Source organism: Anolis sagrei, chromosome 5 (assembly GCF_037176765.1).
Source record: "Anolis sagrei isolate rAnoSag1 chromosome 5, rAnoSag1.mat, whole genome shotgun sequence".
In the NCBI taxonomy this organism is placed as follows: domain Eukaryota; kingdom Metazoa; phylum Chordata; class Lepidosauria; order Squamata; family Dactyloidae; genus Anolis; species Anolis sagrei.
In genome coordinates this window covers 113733799-113739798 of record NC_090025.1, presented here as the reverse complement: position 1 = coordinate 113739798, position 6000 = coordinate 113733799, and the positions used below count along the sequence as shown (strand labels likewise).

Below are 6000 nucleotides of genomic sequence, written 5' to 3'. Positions count from 1 at the left end.
TATGTAACCACACACTTTTTAAGGCAGTACTCTGAAACAGCTAAGCTTTATACCTGAATGGTTCCTGTTCTCTTAAATAAACATCATTTTTTGTTATTCACAACATCTGCCCCACGTGTGCCTCTGTGGTTGAAGTTTTAAAAGCAGATTCCTGCAGTAATCAAGAGCTTAATGGTGGCAGCGTAGATTTTAAAGAACCATCTTTAGTGTTACCTCAGACTACAAGCCTGAGGGCTAATCCAACACACTCTTGCCTAAGATACCTCAAGTAAGCCAAGGGCTACTCAACACTTCTAGGTGGGCGGGTGCCAGAGAGTTCTTTCAAAAAGGGGTTTTTTGGCCAGAAGAAAGATTATAACTTTCTTACAGATTTTTGGTTTTGGGGCTTGTAATCCAGAAGCCTCATTCCAATCACAAGTGGTGTTCTGCCTTTTAGGGATTTTACCCCCCCCCCCCCAATAAAGCCCTCCAACTCTTTATAGCATCCCTGCTCATGTTGAAACTCCTTGCAAATAGAAACTTTTATTCTGAAAGCATGGGGAAAATAAAATCAGGAGCTGGACTAATTTGCATATTGATTGAAACCAAAATGCAGCTAAGTACCACCTGAACAGGTTTCTCTAAGGTTTTGTGTGTTTTTTTGGTATCAAGTGCAAGTATAAGGGCTGCCAAGTTTTCAGAATAGCAATAAGAGACAGTTGAAATAACTCAGTATATTTTTTCTAGATACCAAATAAAAGGGGACTTAGCCATGTGTAAAATTAGTATACTATTCACATTCTCAACAACGTAAATTGCAGAATGCATAAACATTTGTTTTTGTGAAAACCCATTGTGAATATTTTGAAATGGAATCTATTTTAACTATCAAAAATATCTGACAACTATGATTAAAATTAGAATAACTGAAATCTCAGACATAATTAAATTTGAAGAGAATCTTGCCCTCTCCCCACTCTGTGGAGTCTAGAATCGACAGCCGATTTTTCCACAAAAGCATTTGGCTTGGAATGCCCCAAAACAACAGAAGTTTCAACAACAGTTACACTCAAATCCACCTTCAAAATAACAATGCAAAGGGATTACTCAGACAACTGAGTAACTCCAAGGGGATTACCCAGACAACTGTAAAAGCTTAACATACTTGCTAAAAAATACCATATTTCAATCCTTAGACAAGTTTTCTTTACATTTCATGGTACTTTCTGAGCTTTACAATATCCTCTTTGAGTTAGAGTGCCGACTGCAACACAAAATGGGCCATATCATATGTATGGATTCCTGCATTAAAAGGAAGTTAGAATGGATGAACTTTGGGGTCCCTTCCATCTCTAGGATCTTTTAGATGGAATTCTAAGATTTCAATTCCAGCTTTCTCATAAAGCTCATATATATTATCACAAGTCAATTGCTGCCCTCTAACTCAACCTACTACACATTCCAAGGACAGATTGTACTCTACTCCTCCCTTGCACATTATGATGGGCTGCTGGGAAGCTCAGAACAAACCACCCACTATCTTTAAGACAGATAATAAAAGGATAGATCTAATTATCAGTGTTGGCAAAGGGCTTCAGATACTCACTTGCTCATGCAACGTGGTCTTATCTTTTTAAAATGATTACACACTTCAAAACAGGATTTTTGCCATCTTGATCCATAAAGAGTAACCCTTCTAGCCCACAGATATGGGACATTCCTTCCAATAAGAGACACACCTGGCAATTCCAAGGGCCTCCAAAGGCATCAGATCCCACCCGATCTTGGAAACTAAGTACTTAGATATGAGACTAATGGTCAATATCAGCTGCTATAGGCTATATATGAGTGGAAGGAACTGCCAAAATGACTTCTTGCCAAAGAAAACCCTATGAAATTCATGGGATCACTATAAATTAATGGGTGATTTGAAGGCATGCACATGTCCATAAATTGATCAATGATTTGAAGGCATGAGTGCACTCACACATAATAAAGATCAGCAAGCAATTCTAGCAGGTATGCTAAATTTCACAATCTGCATCAATATAAGTCAGGAACATTAAAATCTTGAAGCCAGTCTATACGAAAAGTTCCCGACTGCTCTCTGATAATAGAATAGAAAGGACTACTCTAGATGATTTAAACTCTTATGTTACCTGACAAATATATAAATAAGGCTATAGATATATGTAGAATTCCAACAGCTTAAAGTAGAGATGCCACGAATATGAGTAGGTATCTGCTTCCTAATAGCCAAGCAGCTAGTGAGGAAGAGCAGAGGATGAGCACAAGCAGTTCTATGTTTAATTAGAAGGTAGGTAATAATTTATTATTATTTCACACTGAAAGAATGTTCAGTTGCTGGCATGCTTTGATGTGAAAGGAAATGTGTGCATGGCACATAATAAGAATATGGAATGTGGGAAGCATGGGTCAGGATAACTGCCTGATGTAAAACTTTAGTAAGCTAAAGTTTTAAGGCATGAGGCATTTTTAAACTGATAAGTACATACTATTTTAATCTAGAAATAATAATAATAATAATTATTATTATTATTTTACTCTTAAAATGACAATCTAAGAAAAAATACGTTGCATTAATAATAAGACAAGATGTAGCCACAGTAATCAAGAATACCAGGCAAAACCTGGTGTTTTTTTAATTTTGTTTAAATTTAAATTTTATTTCAAAAACGTAATACATCAACCATATATGTTGCAAAAATATACACCTACACAAACAAACACACATACACAAACAACCCTCCATACAGTTACCCCTCCACCCACCCCCAGTGCTACCCACCGCCTTGACTTCTGTCACTAATCCACGCAGGATTTATGCATAACTTATTTAACCCTCTATACTTCTAATTCAATAAATTCCTCTTGTTTTTATTTCTTTAGCTCCCCCGTCAAATATGCTAAGGCCAGCTTCCAGTTTCTTTCAAATATTTCATTATTTTCATATTTCAAATTACTAGAAATCTTGGCCATCTGTGCATAATCCCACAGTTTATCCTTCCAATCTTTGATGCTTAATGTTTTCTCCCCTTTCCAATCTTTGGCAATTGTAATGTGTGCAGCCGCAAAGCTGTACAAACAAATTTCTCTCTCTGGTTGTTTTAATCTATCTCTGAATATCCCTAATAGGCACATCCCTGGGTTCTTTTTTACTTTGTTGTAAATCATTTTATTTGTTTCCTTTATTATTCTTTTCCAATAGATCTGCACCAGTTCGCACGACCACCATACGTGAAAGAAAGTCCCTTTCTTTCTTTTGCACCTCCAACAGGAACCTGTTTGTGAATTGTCCATTTTGGCTAGGAGGTCTGGAGTTATATAGCATCTGTAGAACATTTTATATACATTATCTCCGTTGCAAAACCTGGTTGAATAATATCAATAACAATCAATAACAATGTGCTTCCAAGCAAAAGTAACCCACTTGCTCACTCATTTGCTCAGTGTTTTTTCTCAAGGTTATGGGATAGAGTGGGAACCATTTATTGTGGGGGGAGAACATTCCTCCTTGCTCATCATCATCGTTGGCAATCACTTGCAGATGAGTATGATTGCCTTCCAGATAGCTTTGTAGCCAGAAATAAATTTGGGGAGGGGATTGATTTTTTTTTTAGTGAATCATGAAGAGTGGTTACATAACACAAAGTAATTTAAATAGTATGGTTCATTCTATATATTATATAGACTTAATTAAATCAATATATTTTTTGCTTCTCATAGACTTAGCATGGGGATTTGGTTAACCAGTTAAGATTCATGAATATACCAGGTTATTTTAACCTGAAAAAATGGAGGGGGGGGGGGGTTGAACCCCTACCCCACCCTCTGGGCTACAGCCCTGACAGTGGGTCCATAAATGACTGTAGAGACCTATTCTGGATCTGAATTGTCTTTCACAATGAGGACATAGATTTCCAGTTGGAAGCTGGTCCCAACAAGGGTTTGTTTGATCTGCTTTTCTCTTGATGAATTTCTCTCTTTCCTGCCTTTTCAAAATCCATAGCACTATCGGTAACAGCTGACTTCCATTTAGAACACTCAAGGGTTTTGGATTCCCAGTTCTATGTATTTATGCCACTTTTTAAAGACTAAGCTTTTAGTCCATCTTTAAATCTCCATTTTTAAATCAACATTCCATTTTCTGTTCTTGAGCTGGGAGTAAAGTAACTGCTTTGGGAGACGGTGAGCAGGACAACATGGCTAGTCCAGTGAAGTTTATGGTGGAAGATCATTGCTCTAAAGTCGAGGAGAAATTTAAAAGGGTCCCTGCAGACCCACCAAAGAGGGCTCACTACAATGGTGAGCAAAGAGAAGCTGCAATTTAAAAGATTTCCCTAAATTAACAAAAGAATCTCACCAAAGTTGAAGGAAGCACCACCGAGTTGATTTTATTGCGGTCCAGCTGGAAAGGATGCAAAGCAGCAATATTTTGCCAAGCAGAGCATACAGTGTACACAAATAAAGGCCTTTTTATACATAAAACAGAGCTGTCCGGTTTGAATTTCCTGCTCCCCGCCCCTCTGCCGGCTTGACGGTGATTGGCTGGTGCTCTATAGCTGGGAGGAGGCTTGGCCGTCTCCTGAGCGCCTTGGCCAATCGCTGAGCTTCTGCCGTCTCGGCTTCTCGACCAATCAGGAAAGAGGGAGGCGGGTCGAGAGGGAAATATTGACTGCAGCTTGGTATCCCAACTCAGGTGCCGATCCTTGAACACTCACTGCTTTATTCAAAAGAATGCTGAGCTCACAGAACTCTGGCGGTGTTGTATTTTCTCCTTGCTACAACTGTTGAGTAAAAAAGATCCACAATCAACAGCCACTGTGTCCTCATCAAGAAATTCTCAAATCATAAACCATTTATTTCTCTCCAATAATTGCCTTCTACTACAGGGGAAAGATGGTACAACCACTTTCAAACACTTCTGGTTGGGTCAATATTTAGATTCTGAGTTAAATAATCCTCCAAAATTTGTGAGCTTTCACAATACCTACCAAATGATGGAGCAAACAGGTGTCTCTCTACCAACACCTTACAACTGCTTCTTGCATTATCTTCTACCTGTTTAATGACAAAAACAGCCATGCATTTGATAGAGGCATATACCAAGTATTCAAGCACATTCATGTATCTGCTTACACAAAGCAGAAATATCCACAAAAATAAAACAGGTGGCCTTTTGTTGTGTTTATAAAATGGCATTATTTAGGTGTCACTACTCCAATTGCTCCACCTTAGAAAGAAAAGCTCTGCGGGTGATTCCAATTTTTTGGCAATGCCTTATTGTAGCTTTTAAGTGCATATTTCAGCCTTGCATACCCTCAAATGTGCATTCCTAGCAATCAGGGAGGGAAAAGCTTTTTATCCTCAGCATTTTAAAAGCAGCTGCTGGGATTTGTTCCCCAGAGGAGACAAATCTAAAACGGCAGGCAGGTTTTATGGCTCCAGTGGGAACAAGGCTGAGTCCTGATTTGTCTCCGGAGTCCTCTGCATTTCACAGCTGAAAGAGCTGTAATTGGTTCTCTTGTTTATTTGCTGACCATTCTTTTTTTTTTACTTTTCAGCAAATGCCCATAATGGAAGAAAAGTAGAAAACTAGCCAATCAAATGGACAAAGTTTAGACCAGGGAAAGGTACATGACTTATATAAGATATGCTAACTCTTTTACGAATCCAGCACAGTTCAGTGGTTTGGATGTTAGACTAAGGTTGGATCTACACTGCCCTATATTCCAGAATCTGGATCCTAGATTATCATTTTTAAGTCTTGGAACTTCAGAATATTTATATAGGAAATGATCAGGCTCTCGTTGTACTTCTTTAGACTAGTTATTATAAAGGTTCACACACACATATGCACACTTTAGGGAGAAAGAGGGAGCTAGCAATTTTGAGGTGCTCAGTCTCATTACATAATATTACATTGCACATAAAGGCATCATTGTATCATTACACAGCAAGTTACGAATATCAGAATGTTACACTTTCATTGAGATTTTC

At 38.2% G+C, this 6000-nt stretch overlaps 1 long non-coding RNA gene across 1 annotated transcript in view; it reads right to left on the bottom strand.

The window, feature by feature from the left end:
• Positions 1-4368: 4368 nt before the first annotated feature.
• The window catches only part of LOC132775400 (uncharacterized), a 36979-nt gene continuing 35347 nt past the window's right edge, over positions 4369-6000 (bottom strand). Inside the window, exons 2-3 of the long non-coding RNA XR_009631529.2 lie at positions 4995-5061; positions 4369-4787 (exon numbers count right to left, since the gene is read on the bottom strand). This is a non-coding gene — a long non-coding RNA (uncharacterized lncRNA). The remainder of the gene's footprint in view (positions 4788-4994; positions 5062-6000) is intronic.